This window comes from Microcaecilia unicolor, chromosome 8 (genome assembly GCF_901765095.1).
Source record: "Microcaecilia unicolor chromosome 8, aMicUni1.1, whole genome shotgun sequence".
Taxonomy (NCBI): domain Eukaryota; kingdom Metazoa; phylum Chordata; class Amphibia; order Gymnophiona; family Siphonopidae; genus Microcaecilia; species Microcaecilia unicolor.
The window spans coordinates 106,339,337-106,358,997 of NC_044038.1; the positions used below are offsets into that span (position 1 = coordinate 106,339,337).

Below are 19,661 nucleotides of genomic sequence, written 5' to 3' on the forward strand. Positions count from 1 at the left end.
GAAGGGAGGCCAATGCTGTCACTTGCACTCACAGGGAATTATAGGCCAAGCCTTTGTGTACACCATCCTGCAAAAAGTCCAGAATCGGTGAGACAGGAGCCCACAACGGAGAAAGCGCTCTTGAAACACACCAGACTTCAAACTGGCGCCAAATCCTGGCATAAGCCACGGAAGTGGAGCGCTTACGGGCCTGCAGGAGAGTGGAAATTACCTTATTTGAGTAGCCTTTATCTCTCAATTGCGCCCTCTCAATCACCATGCCATAAGACCAAAGCGGCAGGCGTCCTCCATGGCCACCGGACCCTGTGACAACAGGTGCGGAACCAGAGGTAACGGAAAGGAAGCCTCCAACAGCATCTGTCGGAGGTCCGCATACCAAGGCCTCCTGGGCCAATCCGGGGCGATGAACACCACTACTCCTGGATGCAGCCAAATTCGCAGGAGCACTCGCCCTATCAAGGGCCAGGGAAGACATTCAGCAAGCCCAGGGGCCAGGGTTGAGCCAAGGCATCCAACCCGGCAGAGCGAGGATCCCTCCGTCTGCTGAAGAAGCACAGGACTTTGGCATTGGAACTGGTCGCCATAAGATCCATCACTGGCTTGCCCCATTTGGCACATATCTGCAGGAATACATTGTCTGCTAGTTCCCACTCCGCAGGATCGATCTGATGCCTGCTTAGTCGGCTTGCACATTGCTCTGACCTGCAATGTGAGCTGCTGACAGGGACTGTAGTAGATGCAGCTCGGCCCAGCGGCAAATTTGTTCGGCCTGCGCGGCTAGAGCTCTGCACTGAGTGCCGCCTTGTCGATTTATGTAGGCTACTACTATTTAGCATTTCTATAGCGCTACAAGGCGTACGCAGCGCTGCACAAACATAGAAGAAAGACAGTCCCTGCTCAAAGAGCTTACAATCTAATACACAAAAAAAAATAAATAAAGTAAGCAAATCAAATCAATTAATGTGAACGGGAAGGAAGAGAGGAGGGTAGGTGGAGGCGAGTGGTTACAAGTGGTTACGAGTCAAAAGTAATGTTAAAGAGGTGGGCTTTCAGTCTAGATTTAAAGGTGGCCAAGGATGGGGCAAGACATAGGGGCTCAGGAAGTTTATTCCAGGCGTAAGGTGCAGCGAGACAGAAGGCGCAAAGTCTGGAGTTGGCAGTAGTGGAGAAGGGAACAGATAAGAAGGATTTATCCATGGAGCGGAGTGCACGGGAAGGGGTGTAGGGAAGGACGAGTGTGGAGAGATACTGGGGAGCAGCAGAGTGAATACATTTATAGGTTAGTAGAAGAAGTTTGAACAGGATGCGAAAACGGATAGGGAGCCAGTGAAGGGTCTTGAGGAGAGGAGTAGTATGAGTAAAGCGACCCTGGCGGAAGACGAGACGGGCAGCAGAGTTTTGAACCGACTGGAGAGGGGAGAGGTGACTAAGTGGGAGGCCAGCAAGAAGCAGATTGCAGTAGTCTAAACGAGAGGTGACAAGGGTGTGGATGAGGGTTTTGGTAGAGTGCTCGGAAAGAAAGGGGCGGATTTTACGGATGTTGTAAAGAAAGAAACGACAGGTCTTGACAATCTGCTGGATATGAGCAGAGAAGGAGAGAGAAGAGTCAAAGATGACCCCAAGGTTTCGAGCTGAGGAGACAGGGAGAATCAGAGAGCCATCAACAGAAATAGAAAACGGGGGGAGCGGGCAGGTGGGTTTGGGGGGGGGAAAATGAGAAGCTCGGTTTTGGTCATATTTAATTTCAGGTGGCGTTGAGACATCCAGACAGCAATGTCAGACAAGCACGCTGAAACTTTGGTTTGGATGCAAGGTGAGATATCAGGGGTAGAAAGGTAGATTTGGGAGTCATCAGCATAGAGATGGTAGAAAAAGCCATGGGATGAGATTAATGAACCAAGGGAAGAAGTGTAGATAGAAAAGAGGAGGGGACCAAGAACAGAACCCTGAGGTACGCCGACAGGCAGAGGGATAGAAGTAGAAGAGGATCCACCAGAGTGAACACTAAAGGTGCGGAGGGAGAGGTAGGAAGAGAACCAGGAAAGGACAGAGCCCTGGAATCCAAGTGAGGACAGGGTATCGAGAAGTATGCTGTGATCGACAGTGTCAAAAGCAGCGGAAAGATCAAGAAGAATGAGGATGGAATATTGACCTCTGGATTTAGCCAGTAATAGGTCATTGGAGACTTTAGTAAGCGCAGTTTCGGTTGAGTGGAGAGGGCGAAAACCAGATTGTAGTGGGTCAAGAATAGCATGTGAGGAGAGAAACTCAAGGCAGTGGCGGTGAACAGCACGCTCAAGTAATTTGGAGAGAAAAGGAAGGAGGGAGATGGGTCGGTAATTAGAGGGACAAGTAGGGTCGAGTGAAGGCTTCTTAAGGAGAGGTGTGACCACAGCATGTTTAAAGGCAGCAAGGGACAGTCGCAGTGGAAAGTGAGAGGTTGAGAATGTGACAGATAAAAGGAATAAGAGCAGGAGAGATGGCTTTAAGAAGGTGGGTGGGAATGGGATCAGAGGAACAGGTGGTACATTTTGAGGAAGAAAGGAGCAGTGTAGTTTCCTCAATAGTAACTTCAGGAAAGGAGGAAAGGGAATGAGGGGGAAGGAGAGAGAGGGGAACGGACTAGTGGAGGGAGAGGTGGTGAGGGAGAGAAAGCAAGGTTTATCTTTTGAACCTTGTTGTGAAAGAATTCAGCAAGGGTCTGAGGAGATAGTGAAGGGGGAGTTGGGGGAGTGGGCACCTTGAGGAGAGAGTTCAATGTGGTGAAGAGAAGTCGAGGATTACAGCCAAGAGAGTTGCTCAGTTGGATATAATAATCCTGTTTGGCACGTAAAAGAGCAGATTGGAAGGAGGTCAGCATGAACTTAAAGTGTAAGAAATCAGCAAGGGCCCGAATTATAGGCCAAGCCTTTGTGTACACCATCCTGCAAAAAGTCCAGAATCGGTGAGACAGGAGCCCACAACGGAGAAAGCGCTCTTGAAACACACCAGACTTCAAACTGGCGCCAAATCCTGGCATAAGCCACGGAAGTGGAGGGCTTACGGGCCTGCAGGAGAGTGGAAATTACCTTATTTGAGTAGCCTTTATCTCTCAATTGCGCCCTCTCAATCGCCATGCCATACGACCAAAGCGGCAGGCGTCCTCCATGGCCACCGGACCCTGTGACAACAGGTGCGGAACCAAGAGGTAACGGAAAGGGAGCCTCCAACAGCATCTGTCGGAGGTCCGCATACCAAGGCCTCCTGGGCCAATCCGGGGCGATGAACACCACTACTCCTGGATGCAGCCAAATCCACAGGAGCACTCGCCCTATCAAGGGCCACGGAGGGAAGACATACAGCAAGCCCAGGGGCCAGGGTTGAGTCAAGGCATCCAATCCAGCAGAGTGAGGATCCCTCCGTCTGCTGAAGAAGCACAGGACTTTAGCATTGGAACTGGTCGCCATAAGATCCATCACTGGCTTGCCCCATTTGGCACATATCTGCAGGAATACATCGTCTGCTAGTTCCCACTCCGCAGGATCGATCTGATGCCTGCTTAGTCGGCTTGCACGTTGCTCTGACCTGCAATGTGAGCTGCTGACAGGGACTGTAGATGCAGCTCGGCCCAGCGGCAAATTTGTTCAGCCTGCGCGGCTAGAGTTCTGCACTGAGTGCCGCCTTGTCGATTTATGTAGGCCACTGCTGTCGTGTTGTCCGACATCACTCGGACAGCCAATCCTTCCAGGGTCACTTCAAAGGCCAGAAGAGCCAGAAACACCGCTTTCAACTCCAGGCGGTTGATAGACCACTCTGATTCGTCGGGCGTCCACAGACCCTGGGCATGCTTCCCCTGGCAATGTGCGCCCCAGCCCTTCAGGCTGGCATCTGTCACCACTAGGCACCAATCGGGGAGCGTCAGCGGCATTCCCCGCCGCAACATGCTGTCCGAGAGCCACCACTCCGTACTGAGGCGGGCCGCAGGGAGCCAAGAAAGTCTGCACTGATAATCCTGAGATACTGCAGATCATCGTTGAAGTAGAGAATACTGTAGAGGTCTCAGGTGCGCTCTCGCCCATGGCACCACTTCGAAGGTGGCCGTCATCAATCTCAACAGCTGGACAATGTCCCAAGCTCGCGAGCGGGGCATCCTCAGGAGCAGATGGACCCGATTCTGAAGCTTGCACCGCCTTTGCTCGGGAAGAAACACATAGCCCGAGGCTGTGTCGAACCTGGCCCCCAAATATTTTAGAGATTGCAAGGGGGTCAGGTAACTTTTGGCCATATTGACGACCCAGCCCAGAGATTGAAGGACTGAAACCACTCTGGCTGTAGCTAGATGACTCTCTTTTTCTGAGTCTGCTCTGATGAGCCAGTCGTCTAGGTACGGGTGAACCCGGATACCCTCTCGCCTGAGAAAGGCAGCTACTACCACCGTTACCTTGGAGAAGGTTCGGGGAGCTGTGGTAAGGCCAAAAGGCAAGGCCCGAAACTGGAAATGTTTTCCCAACACCGCAAACCGCAGAAACGTCTGGTGTGGGCCAAATTGGTATGTGCAAGTAAGCTTCTTTCAGGTCCAGAGACGTTAGAAACTCTCCTGGCTGTACCGCCGCAATGACGGAGCGCAGGGTTTCCATGTGAAAATGCCGCACTCTTAAGGACTTGTTTAGCTCTTTTAAGTCCAGGATCGGGCAAAAAAACCCGCCTTTTCGTGGCACCACAAAGTAAATGGAGTAGCGGCCTAGACCTTGTTCGGAGGGAGGCACCGGGGTCACTGCCCCTATCCGGCACAGACTGTGCAAAGTCTCCTCTACCGCCGCCCGTTTGGTGGCAGAACCGCATCGGGACTCCACAAACACGTCTCTCACTGGGGCATCGAATTCTATTCGGTATCTGTCTCTGATCAGGTCCAAGACCCACGGATCTGCGGAGATTTTGGCCCACTCCTCGAAAAAGAGGGAAAGTCTTCCTCCGATGACAGGAAACGAGGAGGGGGCCGACGCACCATCATTGAGAGGGTCGCCCCTGTACTTCAGGCCTTGAACCGGCAGCTGCGGAACGTTTGTCCAAGCGAAAGGAGTTTCTCTGCTGAAAGCTGGCACGCGAAGAGAACCCAGCAGCACGCCCCGGGCGGTAGCTTCTAGAGGAGCGGACCGCCTGACCCTTAGAGGAAGGCTTCGGCCTATCTTCGGGCAAGCGCTGAGGTTTGGAATCCCCCAGGCCTTTAACAATGTTTTCCAGCTCCTCATCAAATAGGAGAAGGCCTTGAAAGGGCAACTTCACCAACCTTTGCTTAGAGGCCATGTCCGCCGCCCAATGTCGTAGCCAAAGAGTGCGGCGAGCCGCCACTGCTACAGCCATTTGTTTAGCCGAAGCTCTGACCATATGATAAAGGGAGTCAGCCAAAAAGGACAAGGCCGACTCCATCCGCGGAGCCACTTCAGATAAGGTCTCCGCTCCATCACCGGGCTGGGCTGTTCCACTGCCTGCTATAACCAAGCCAGGCAGGCTCTAGCAGCATAACAACTGCAGGCAGACGCCCAAACAGTGAGACCTGCCAAATCAAAAGACCGCTTCAGAGCTGAATCAAGCCTGCGGTCTTGAATATCCTTCAGGGCAACACCTCCTTCAACCGGGAGGGTAGTTCTCTTTGTCACAGCCGTGACCAGGGCATCCACTTTAGGCATTGCAAAGCGAGCCAAATGTTCCTCACTCAGAGGGTATAATTGCCCCATAGCCCTGGCAACCTTCAAAGGTCCCTCGGGGTCAGCCCATTGAGCCAAAATAAGCTCTTGGATGGAGTCATGCAAAGGAAAGGCTCGAGCAGGCTTTCTGGTACTAGCCATCCTTGGATTAACAGAGGAGGCTGTGCCACTCCAAGGATCTTCAATCGAGAGGGCTTGTAAGGCATCTGAAATAAGTGCTGGCAGCTCCTCGCGGTGGAAAATCCTCACCGCAGACGGATCATCAAGCTCCTGTGGCAATTCTGCACCCGACTCTGGCTCCTCAGCCCAAGAAGTTCTGCCAGACCCCTCAGAATCCTCATAGCCTGACCACGGTGGGGGGGGGGGGGGGGGGGGGAAGGGGGGTGCGCCAAACTCAGAAGGGGAATTAGCCCCTCTGCGTTTATCAGGAGGATAAGAAACAGGCAAGGCCAACTCCAAAAGGCCAGGATCCACCGGGGGGGGGGGCAGGCAGAGGGTCTGAAGAACCCTGTGGAAGAGCTCTTTTAAGCATGTACGCCCTATGCAGCATTAAAACAAAATCAGGGGAGAAAACCGCTCCCTGACCGCCCGGATCCTGCCCAGGGCTATCAGCTCTATTATTAGCCTCACTCAGAGGACCCCCCCCCCCCCCCCCGGATTCAGGGCTCTCCGTCGCAACGGAGGCCGCGCCATGTGGAAAATCCAAAATGGCGTCAGCTGCCAGCTCAGAGCGCAAAAGATCGCCGCTCACCATGCTCGGGCCGGCTCTACCATCTGTACAGCAGGAATTACAGAGCCCTGCTGCTGATTTGCGCTTGCCACATTTAGAAAAGCGCTTTACGGTCTCCGCAGCCATCGCCGAAAACGGCGGTAAAATTCAAAAATGGCGGTTTGTGCCAAAAACGTCCCGATCGCGGGCCCACCCCGGAGGAGTAAAGAAAGCACTCTTACCTCACTAGACCGATTATCACAGCTCCGGTCCTGCAGAAGAATCTCAAGAAAAAAAACCTCTTTTCTAAGATCACTGCGCTAAAGCGCGACGCAACTTTAATTATTTATTTAACGCTGTGAGGAAAGCAGAGGCAAAAGAGGTAAATAAAAACACTCCGCAGGCTCAGATAAATGGGAAAGGCAGGGAAAGGCGAACCAATGTGCCTGCATCCACTGAGTGGGAAAGGACAGGGAAAAGCAAGCTAATATGTCCACATCCACGGGGGCATGGGTAAGGCAAGGAAAGGGCTGACCTATGTGCCTTCAAAGTGAAGCTGCTATAGCCTCTAACACCCCGGCTAACAACTGGCAAGCCAGGAGCCACCCCCAGGCAGATTTTTGATGGAGCTCGAAGAAGCTGCAGCCACCCTGCTTGGGGAGATAGAGAATACTGAAGAGGCAGTGGCGCTAGCTGGCCATGAGGCACTGTGAAAAATTGAGTGCTCTCTATCTCCCCCTGCTGGTTGATGGACACAACCCATACGTAATGGCTTCATCTGCTTGATGACAAGGAAGAGGACCTTACGAGACTGGGAGACTGGGCATCTAAATGGCAGATGACATTTAATGTGAGCAAGAGCAAAGTGATGCATGTGGGAAAGAGGAACCCGAATTATAGCTACGTCATGCAAGGTTCCACATTAGGAGTCACAGACCAAGAAAACGATATAGGTGTCGTCGATGATACGTTGAAACCTTCTGCTCAGTGTGCTGCTGCATCTAAGAAAGCAAATAGAATGTTAGGTATTAATAGGAAAGGAATGGAAAACAAAAATGAGGATGTTATAATGCCCTTGTATCGCTCCACGGTGCGACCGCACCTCGAATATTGTGTTCAATTCTGGTCGCCACATCTCAAAAAAGATATACTGGAATTAGAAAAGGTGCAGGGTCATTCCATGTCAAGTGGTCTAAACCTTCCCACCATCAAGTCTCCAATTTTGTTCAAATTTTATCTGTTGCGCGAGTCAGGTGTTATAAACGAAGTTTCCCAAAATTTGAGGTCTCTAACTGCAATAGTTGCAGATCTAGACCCCCTTTTCTGAAAGGTTGTCAGTCCATGAGGGCGCGACTTTTATCAAAATGCCATTTTTGGGGTCTAATAAAATCCAAACACATTTATAAGAATGGCTAAAAAATTCAAATCCTGTACAGTTTTTGATGCTAATTCCGATGAAATACATTTTAACATTATGGATGCAAAATCCAGTCACACAAGTTGACTCAAAGTGTGCATCAAAATTGGTCGCGACTCATCGGAACATATTTGGACCAATATTCAGACCGCAACAACTTCCATGCAAACAAAGATACGGACTTGAAATTTTGAACAAGCATTATGCTTGTGCTGGACATAATACTGCCAGATTTGCAACTAACCAGCATCTATTACCACCCTGCAGGATCTCTTCAAAGTTGGCACTGCCAGCGCAAATAGTAAAATGTACCAAAGTTCAAAGCCAATTATTAAAAAAGAGTCTGCCTGAATCAGCTTGTGAACAATCATCTGAAAGAGAAAATTGAGCTCTACAACACTGATATGTTTTTGGTTTGCAATGCCACCATTAAGTAGCCATTTACTCAGGTCAAAGTATGTTATATTTAGTACGCTTGGTGCGCTAATTTTTCTTCATTTCTAGGAAATTGAGTCTTAATAGTCGCTTAAAAGTATTGATATAATTATTTATTCATTCGTGTTTTATTCGTTGATTGTCCAATCGTTTATTGTGCGCTGTTATGATGGATTGGAAACGTTTGTGAAACGTCAGTTGAACAGAAAGATGCTTTCATAAGCTTTATGCATCCTCATGGTACCGCTACTTCATTTTATTTGCTGGTAAGACGCGATACTTGCTGGATCTCAGAACAACTTATCACTGCTGTTATTCCAGCTCCATCAGTGACATCATCTGGTCGGCAATATAATTTCCCTGAAACCGTTCTCTTGCAGATCAATGATGCTTTCAGAATGATGAAGTAACTGAAGAAGGCAGGCTTGGGAACCTACAGTGAAGTAACTGAAGAAGGCAGACTTGGAAACCTGCAGTAAAGAAACACACAATCAAGCTTGGGATCCTACAGTAAAGAAACCCACAATCGGGGGCTGGTGACGTCACCGCATCAAGATGGCTGCCTGAGTGAAGAGCTCCGGCGGTCCCACCATTAAAAGCAAGAAATACAGCATCTAACTCACGATTACAGCATAAGGCAAGAGAGGAAACAGCGGCGGAAAGACGCGGGAACACGCAAAATATGACCGCTCGAACGTCCAGACAATCATTAGCGGGATTTGCTTACACGGGCCCAAGCACGGCGCCATCACAGACCGCCCCGAAGGGGAACAGCATGGCGGAGGAGCGAACATTCGAGAACTCGACGCAGAAGGCAATGCAAAGTTCGCAACCGCTCTTCACGCCAGACGAAGCGCTAGTGGAAGAGACGGAACCGCTGGTTGAGATACGTGAATGGCTGAAAGAAATTACAGGGGAGCTTAAAGCAATGCGAACGGACCTGAACACGCTAGGAGAGGATCTCCGCGGTGAGATTGCAGCTTTGGGGCAGCGGGTGGCTGAAACGGAAGATCGTCTAGATGAACAAATGGACTTGATTCAAAATATGACGGAGCAGAAAGAAGAAGATAAGAAAACTTCCCAGCAATTATGGGATAAGCTGGAAGATATTGAGAATAGGAGCCGACGGCATAATATCAGGTTCCGCGGTATCCCAGAGAGCCCACAGTATTCAAACTGTGAATTAACAGTTCAACAAGTGGCAAGCATGCTACTGAAAGAATCACAAACTATAATAGAACCAGCAGATATTGCAATAGAGCGGGCCCATAGGTCCCTGGGAACAACCAGGAATAATCAACCAAGAGACATAATAGCATGTTTCGTGGATTACAAAATCAAGGAGAAAGTCATGCAAACAGCACGGGAACACCCAGAATTTGTATGGGATACACATCGTGTTCAACTCTACCAAGACCTGGCAAGTATCACGCTGCGTCGGAGGGCAGAACTACGGCCCATCACACAATACCTCCGTTCCCAAAACATCAAATATAGATGGAGTTACCCCTTCGCGTTGCGGTTTTACAAAGAGGGTAAACTCCACCAGATAAGAGGAACAGAAGAAGCAGCAGCCATCTTCCCTGACCAAGAATGGAGCACCACGATCGAGAGCAGACATAAAGCAAGACCGGGACAAATGGACAGACCCAGATGGCAAAGAACGTCGGCAGGGAAAGGCAGGCTGCAGCGCCAACGATCTGAAACAACATTGAGGCGTGGAGAACAGACAGTAACTTGAGAATGGATATAAAGGTCCAGGGAAAGAAGACATAACCTCTTGGATAGAGCTCAACACTGAAGAGTGAGTGAGGACTCTTGTAACCTCACAGTTATGATTTAATGGTTGGCAAACAGCATGAGAACCTACAAGTAAAGTTTAAAATGTTAATTGTTAAGCTAAAGTGAATGGTTTGAGCAAAACTAGATGCAATGTTAAATTCAATGTTTGAATAGAGTATAGAAATATGTTAGATGATAAAAGAAAGGAGATGGGGGTGGGGTGCGGGGATGTGGCCAGACTCCTGAAACACCTGACCTAGTTATGGAAGGTGTAGTTTGGTTAGGGGAAGGGATGTTGGGGGGGAGGGGGAATATAATGCGAACAATAACTTCAATAGAGATAGGATCTCCTGGTAGTCAGCATAGTGGAATGAGTAGTCACAGAATGGGAGTAATGTCTTTTCTTTCATTTGTTGTTAATCAGGAATAATGGGAACAATAGAATTAATGACTATTAACGTGAAAGGCCTTAATTCACCAGCAAAGCGGCAACTCCTCTTTAAAGAGGCACTCAGATTAAAAGCAGATATGATATTTGCCCAAGAGACACACTTATTACCTATGCACGAGAAACTATGTATACACGGAGGGTACAGGGAAATATATTTTGCATCGAACCATATGGAAAAGTAAAAAAAGGGAGTCATGATAGCCCTAGCAGGTACAACGGATAGTGAGAGATAAGGGGGGGCGATATATTTTGCTAAACATACGATTGGGAGCGGAGACTTTTACCCTACTGAATATCTACGCCCCAAATGAGAAACAAGGCTCCTTTTATGGAGAGCTATCGGAAGTATTGGCAAAATATATTGATGGGGAACTGATAATAGGAGGAGACTTTAATCTCACTATGCATCCAGTTATGGATAACTCAAATGTGGGGGTGCGCTATGCCCGAAATGATAGAGCAAAACTACACAAATTTATAAATTATTGGCAGATGACAGACATATGGCGACATTATAACCCGATGTCACGCAGCTATACGTACTATTCGGCGGTACATGCATCGTATTCACGAATAGACATGTGGCTGGGAGGACAAAGTTTGATACAGAGAGTGCAAGGGGTACAAATACAGAGCAGGACATGGTCTGATCATTCGCCCCTGACGCTAACATTAAGGTGCACAATAAATTTATTAACCAAACCACGCTGGCGAATGGATGATAGTATGTTAGCAGACCCCAATGTGATCAAGCAATTAGAAATCCACATCCAAACCTATATTGCACATAATGACACGGGAGACGTGAGTGATGACATACTATGGGAAGGGCTTAAAGCAGTCCTTAGAGGACAAATTATATCATTACAATCGTATAGATGGAGGCAGAAACAACGCAAAACACAACAACTACATATAGAGCTTGAACACCTACAACATACTATAGATAAAGGGAAACATACAACGAATGTAGCTCAACGATGTCAACAAGTACAATTAGAACTTCGGGACCTACAGTTAGCAGAGGTGGCGGAAACACTTCAAAGAACACAACAGCAATATTATGAGTTTGGTAATAAAGCCTCCCGGCTATTAGCATATAAATTAAAAAAAAACAAAAGCTGAAAAACCACATACATGCAATAGAGGATAGCACAGGGCAGCGACAGACTACAACTGAGGATATTAAGCGGGCTTTCCATGCTTTTTATAAACAATTGTACACAGATGATATACAGTCAGAACCACAAACAATTCAAGATTACTTAGAAGGGATAGAGCTCCCTCAAATTGGCTCAAATCAAAATGAGGAACTGTCTGCACCCATCACACTGGAGGAGGTGCAATGGGCAATACATAACTTGCCTAACGGTAAGGCTCCAGGGCCTGATGGATACACGAATAGATTTTATAAATGTTTTGGGAAAATATTGGCACCTTTGTTGGTTTGGGTATTGAATGAGATAGAACACCAAAAAGAATTGCCTCACTCATGGCGATTAGCTCATATTAGTATTCTCCTAAAACCTGGGAAAAACCCGCTGCAATGTGGATCATATCGACCCATATCACTCTTAGAAACAGATTATAAAATATTCACGAAAATTCTAGCCAGGCGATTACAGAGGCTTATGCCGGAATTGATACAGAATGATCAGACGGGGTTTGTAGAAGGAAGACAAACATTTGATAATATCAGACGGGCACTGCATTTAATACAAGAGGCAAATAACACACAACAACCAACAATCTTACTTTCTCTCGACGCTGAGAAAGCGTTCGATCGAGTACACTGGCCCTATATGTTTAAGGTTCTGCATAAAATGGGAATGACGGGCCGATATATAAAATGGCTACAACGTCTTTATGAGCAGCCACTAGCAGAATTGATTATAAATGGGGAATGCTCAGCCACTTTTAAATTAAATAGGGGGACACGGCAGGGATGTGCACTTTCTCCCCTGCTTTTCGCCATCACAATGGAGCCATTAGCCCAGATAATTAGAGCAAATGAGGCCATTCATGGGATCCAAATTGGTCATAAGATACATAAAATTATGCTGTTTGCAGATGATATCCTTTTGACTCTAACAAACCCTCATAGATCATTACAGACTATTGAACAAACATTGGGGCAATTTGGGCAAATAGCAGGATTTAAAATAAATATGACAAAATCAGAGATATTGGGCTTAAATATAAATGCAGAGGACAGAGATAAATTACAAGAGCGACACCCGTATAGATGGACAAAGCGCTCCATTCGGTATCTGGGAGTCAATTTGACACCTAGTCTAAAAACTCTTTTCGAGGCAAACTTCCCAGGTAAATTGCGAGAAATGCTACAGGAATTAGAGAGATGGGAAGGGCTGGAGTTGTCCTGGTTAGGCCGGATACAAGCAATAAAAATGATATTGCTACCCAAAATTTTATATCTCTTCATAGCATTACCAATCCAAATCCCCAAAAAATTCTTCAGACAACTAAAGAAAAAAACCTTTGCGTACATTTGGAACCATAAGCCGCCTAGAGTACAAGCAGAAATGCTATACCAACCCAAAAAAAAGGGGGGAATGGGAGTGCCGGACTTCTTTAAATACTTTCAAGCAGCACAGCTAAAAATATTAGCAGCATGGATTACTGAGGAAGACAAACCATGGTTACAAATCGAAAAACACTGGATAGGACTTAATCACCCAGCAGCCTTATTATGGCTCCCCAGTAAACGGGTTAGGGCAATGGCAACATTGCTACCCCCAACAGTGGCATACCCATTAATGACATGGAATACATTACGCCAACAATTCTGTCCACAGAGAACATATTTCCGTAAAATGCATATACAAGGGGCACCGGGATTTTCATGGGAAGAGGGAGATACAATATATAAGCAATGGAGACAGAGAGGGTTGAAACAATTGGACCAAATATGGGAAGAGGGGGCAATACGTTCATATAATGAGCTGCAAGATGAATTTAATCTCCCAGCACATCACCTGTTATATTACACTAGAATTAGAGATTATATTCTTCGAAAAGCCAAAGGGGAGCTACAAAAGGAGGAAACAGAACTAGAGCGGGCCATGGGAGGGAATAGTCGTAAAAGATGTGTGTCAAGAATATACAGGGCACTACTCTCATATAAAAACCCAATCCAGCAGTACATACAGAAATGGGAACAAGATATAGGGGCCACACATGAACTGAAGAGTTGGGAAAAGGCGATAGGCTTTCTATTAAAGGGATCAGTAAGTAGTTCCATGATAGAAAATGGATATAAGATCCTGTACCGATGGTATTATACCCCACATAAAGTAGCGAAAATGTTTCCAGGCTCTTCGAATCAATGTTGGAGGGGATGTCAAGTGAGGGGGGATATGAAACATATATGGTGGTCATGTCCAAAGATACAACCGTATTGGCAGGAATGTCTTAAGTTATTGAAACAGATATTGGGTAAAGAGTATCCACAAACAATAGACTACTGCTTGTTGCAATTTCGCCCTCCCGGACTTCTGACACCTCTTCACCGTTTGGCTTCCATGTTTTTAGGAGCGGCAAAGATTGCACTGGCGGCTGCCTGGAAGCAATCGCTGGCTCCACCAATAGTCCAAGTTTTACATAAAATGGACTATATATATCAAATGGCAAAGCTTACAGGAATGAAGAACAATCAACTGCTCCAGTTTACCAAAATATGGGACAAATATAAGCTTTGGAGATCCCAAACAGGAATTGACTTAGATGCTCCGCAATTGATAATACCACGGAGGTGAAATCACTTGGCAAACGAGGTCATTCTTGTGGGCCCGAAGTATTAAGTATAAAAGCAGAGACACCACAGAGATCCATAGAACTATGAAGAGACTAGGGGGGGGGGGGAGGGGAGGAGGAGGGGAGGAGGGAAGGGAAAGGGGATATCTCTAGGATGTATAACGTGATGTCACAGATTGTATTTCTAAGTTGTCTATACTTTAAAATAAAATTAAAAAAAAAAAAAGAAACCCACAATCAGGCTTGGGAACCTGCAGTAAAGAAACACAATCAAGCTTGGGATCCTGCAGTAAAGATACCCACCCGTGGCTGTTACTGCATGGCTATCGGGCGTGGCCCCTATGGCGATGGGGATGCTGGTTTCAATGTGATAACCAGTAATGGCTCAGCCATCATGGACCAACGCAATACATCGCGCACACAAAATATAACATACTTTGACCTGAGTAAATGGCTACTTAATGGTAGCATTGCAAAACAAAAACATATCAGTGTTGTAGAGCACAATTTTCTCTTTCAGATGATACTGTTCACAAGCTGATTCAGGCAGACTCTTTTTTAATAATTGGCTTTGAACTTTGGTACATTTTACCATTTGCGCTGACAGTGCCAACTTTGAAGAGATCCTGCAGGGCAGTTATAGATGCTGGTTAGTTGCAAATCTGGCAGTATTATGTCCAGCACAAGCATAATGCTTGTTCAAAATTTCAAGTCTGTATCTTTGTTTGCATGGAAGTTGTTGCGGTCTGAATATTGGTGCAAATATGTTCCGATGAGTCGCGACCAATTTTGATGCACACTTTGAGTCAACTTGTTCGACTGGATTTTGCATCCATAATGTTAAAATGTATTTCATCGCAATTAGCATCAAAAACTGTACAGGATTTAAATTTTTTAGCCATTCTTATAAATGTGTTTGGATTTTATTAGACCCCAAAAATGGCATTTTGGTAAATGTCGCACGCTCATGGACTGACAACTTTTCAGAAAAGGGGGTCTAGATCTGCAACTATTGCAGTTAGAGACCTCAAATTTTGGGAAACTTCGTTTAACACCTGTTGACAAAGCTGTCTCCACTTACAATGCCACTCTCTCCTCTGCTCTAGACACCCTCGCACCGTCCATCTCCCGTCCCATAAGGTGTACCAATCCCCAGCCCTGGCTGACCCCTTGCACCCAATAGCTTCGCTCCTGCGCCCGTTCGGCTGAACGCCTCTGGAGGAAATCTCGCACCCATACTGATTTCATTCACTTCAAATTCATGCTATCTTCCTTCCAATCCTCCCTATTCCTCGCCAAACAGGACTATTACACCCAATTGACTAATTCCCTCAGCTCTAATCCTCGTCGTCTCTTTGCCACCCTCAACTCCCTCCTCAAAGTGCCCTCTGCTTCCACCCCCCCCCCTCACTCTCTCCTCAATCTCTGGCCGACTACTTCCGTGACAAGGTCCAGAAGATCAACCTCGAATTCACCACCAAACCTTCTCCTCCTCTTCATCCTATAACCCACTCTCTCAACCAACCAACCCAGGTCTCCTTCTCCTCTTTTCCTGATATCACCGAAGAGGAAGCCGCCCATCTCCTCTCCTCCTCGAAATCCACCACCTGTTCCTCAGACCCCATCCCCACCAACCTACTTAGCACCATCGCTCCTACTATCACCCCCACCATCTGTCATATCCTTAACCTCTCTCTCTCCACTGCAACTGTCCCGGACACCTTCAAGCATGCTGTGGTCACACCACTCCTCAAAAAACCATCTCTTGACCCTACCTGTCCCTCCTCCTACCGCCCCATTTCCCTCCTTCCCTTCCACTCCAAAATACTTGAACGCGCCGTTCACAGCCGCTGCATTGATTTTCTCTCCTCTCATGCCATCCTCGATCCGCTTCAATCCGGCTTTCGCCCCCTACACTCGACAGAAACGGCACTATCTAAAGTCTGCAATGACCTGTTCCTCGCCAAATCCAAAGGTCACTACTCCATCCTCATCCTCCTCGACCTATCCACCGCTTTTGACACTGTCAATCACAACCTACTTCTTGACACACTGTCCTCCTTTGGGTTCCAGGGCTCTGTCCTCTCCTGGTTCTCCTCTTATCTCTCCCATCGTACCTTCAGAGTACACTCTCATGGTTCGTCCTCCTCCCCTATCCCGCTCTCTGTTGGAGTTTCTCAGGGATCTGTCCTTGGGCCCCTCCTTTTTTCAATCTACACCTCTTCCTTAGGCTCCCTGATCTCATCTCATGGTTTCCACTATCATCTTTATGCTGACGATACCCAGCTGTATCTCTCCACACCAGACATCACTGCGGAAACCCAGGCCAAAGTATCGGCCTGCTTATCCAACATTGTTGCCTGGATGTCCAACCGCCACCTGAGACTGAACATGGCCAAGACTGAACTTATTGTTTTCCCACCAAAACCCACTTCTCCTCTCCCTTCACTCTCTATCTCTGTTGATAACACCCTCATCATCCCCGTCTCATCTGCCCGCAACCTCGGTATCATCTTCAACTCCTCCCTCTCCTTCTCTGCGCATATCCAGCAGATAGCCAAGACCTGTCGCTTCTTCCTCTACATTAGCAAAATTCGCCCCTTCCTCTCTGAGCACACCACCCGAACTCTCATCCACTCTCTCATTACCTCTCGCCTTGACTACTGCAACCTACTCCTCACCGGCCTCCCACTTAGCCACCTATCCCCCCCTTCAGTCCATCCAGAACTCTTCCGCACGTCTTATCTTCCGCCTTGACCGATATACTCATATCACCCCTCTCCTCAAGTCACTTCACTGGCTTCCGATCAAATACCGCATACAGTTCAAGCTTCTCCTACTAACCTACAAATGCACTCGATCTGCAGCTCCTCCTTACCTCTCTACCCTCATCTCCTCTTACATCCCTACCCGTAACCTCCGCTCTCAAGACAAATCCCTCCTTTCAGTACCCTTCTCCACCACCGCCAACTCTAGGCTCCGCCCTTTCTGCCTCGCCTCACCCCATGCTTGGAACAAACTCCCTGAGCCCATACGCCAGGCCCCCTCCCTACCCATCTTCAAATCATTGCTCAAAGCCCACCTCTTCAATGTCGCTTTCGGCACCTAATCACAACACCTCTACTCAGGAAATCTAGACTACCCAACTTGACATTTCGTCCTGTAGATTGTAAGCTCTTCTGAGCTGGGACCGTCCTTAGTTATTAATTTGTGCAGCACTGCGTAACCCTAGTAGCGCTCTAGAAATGTTAAGTAGTAGTAGACTCACACAACAGATAAAATTTGAACAAAATTGGAGAACATGATGGTGGGAACTTTTTTTAATTTTAGACCACTTGGCATGGAATGACCCTACAGAGAAGGGCGACGAAAATGATAAAGGGAATGGGACGACTTCCCTATGAGGAAAGGCTAAAGCAGCTGGGGCTCTTCAGCTTGGAGAAAAGGCAGCTGAGGGGAGATATGATAGAGGTCTATAAAATAATGAGCGGAGTTAAACGGGTAGATGTGAAGCATCTGTTTACGCTTTCCAAAAATACTAGGACTAGGGGGCATGCGATGAAGCTACAATGTAGTAAATTTAAAAATCTTTCTTCACTCAACGTGTAATTAAACTCTAGAATTCGTTGCCAGAGAATGTGGTAAAGGCGGTTAGCTTAGCAGAGTTTAAAAAAGGTTTGGACGGCTTCCTAAAGGAAAAGTCCATAGACCATTATTAAATGGGAAAAATCCACTATTTCTGGGATAAGCAGTATAGAATGTTTTATACTTTTTGGGGATCTTGCCAGGTATTTGTGACCTGGATTGGCCACTGTTAGAAACAGGACGCTGGGTTTGACGAACCTTTGGTCTTTCCCAGTATGTTAATACTTATTTACTCATGTCAGACCTCATTTGGAGTACTGCACCTTAAAAAAGATAAACTGTAACATGTAAATGCTACATTTAGTTACACACATTTACACTAGCTCACGTTTCCCAAACTGTGCGCAGCAGCGCACTCACTAGGGTGTCGCTGCAAATCTCGACCTCCTTCCCACCTGAATCGCTCTTAAGACAGCAGCAGCAGAAAATCAAATACAAAAAAAGCCATTGCAGGGCTGCAGCAGCATTCAAGCATGTGCTGTCTGTTCTGCCGGTCCTCTGCCCCTGGAAATTGACATCAGCAGGGGCAGAGGAACAGCAGAGCCGACAGCGAATGCCTGAAGGCTGCTGTGGCCCCGCACCTTTTTTTGTTTGTCGCGACCACTGGGGACAGGGAGCAGGAGGTGTCTGGGACATGCAGAGGTGACTGCCAAGGAGGCTTAGTCTGGCTTTGAAAACACACCTCAATGTGTGCCTAATGAAAACAGGAGACCGGACAAAGTCAAAAAGTTTAAGTTAATACGTCAGTCTCTGTTTACCTTCCCATTCAAAAAAATGCAAACCTATGAACTGCTGCATCCGAGTTATTTATTGTTGGTAGCAATTTTTATTTAATCTCACTTACCTTTTTAAACATGCTGGCTTCTGAAGCGTATAGATGTACAAAGACGAAATATAATAATGGAATAACTTTTCATAGCTAGAATGATAATTTGTAATAAAACATAATCAGTTTGTCATTTGGAGGGGCTGGTTATAGGGACACCCTGGCACTGTTATATTTGTGCTGAGAAAAAGATGGAGACCTGAGTAGCGGGCGGGGAGGGGGGTGCTGCAAAAACTTCCTCGGACACGAAGGGTGCCATGAATTGAATATGTTTGGAAACCACTGCACTAGCTATAAATTACTACTTATTTATATGGTACTACTAGACATACACTGTGCTGCACACATTATATGTAGGAACTTTCTCGGGCTCAGAATCTATAGGTGTTTTTTGTATCTGGGGCAATGGTTAGGTGACTCGCCCAGAGTCACAAGGAGCTGCAGTGGGAATCAAACCCAGACCCCCAGGATAGAGTCAGTCCTTTAGATAGATAGCTGACCATTTAAGTAGCCATCATAAGACACACTTTAAAAAGTCTAAGCATATATACCATTGAACAAAAGCAGAATAAGGAATATAGGATAGACCTCCAATGTATAAATGCACAGGAAGCAAGTCTCTTTCAATGGACTGGAAGCTCTGATATGAAAGGGGGAGTAATCTAAAGACATATTTATGGAAAGGGGCACCCGGGCATGTTATATGTGAAAAGCCTCTTGGAGGAGAGAAAGAATATCTGAATTCGAGAAAGCATGGGACAAGCATTAACGATCTCAAACACATTAGTAGTTGGTATGGATGGGCAGACTAGATAAACGACATTTCAAAAGGACAAGGGAAACTAAATAAAAGTTACCCTGCCTGGGCATAATGAAAGAGCTTGATAGGGTGCTCACAACCCGCTGACTACTAGGGCAAAAGGATAGGCCACATCGTC

The 19,661-nt window shown here is 47.0% G+C and overlaps 1 protein-coding gene across 1 annotated transcript in view; it reads right to left on the reverse strand.

Moving 5' to 3' along the window:
- The window catches only part of PSMC4 (proteasome 26S subunit, ATPase 4), a 360,239-nt gene that overhangs the window by 340,263 nt on the left and 315 nt on the right, over positions 1 to 19,661 (reverse strand).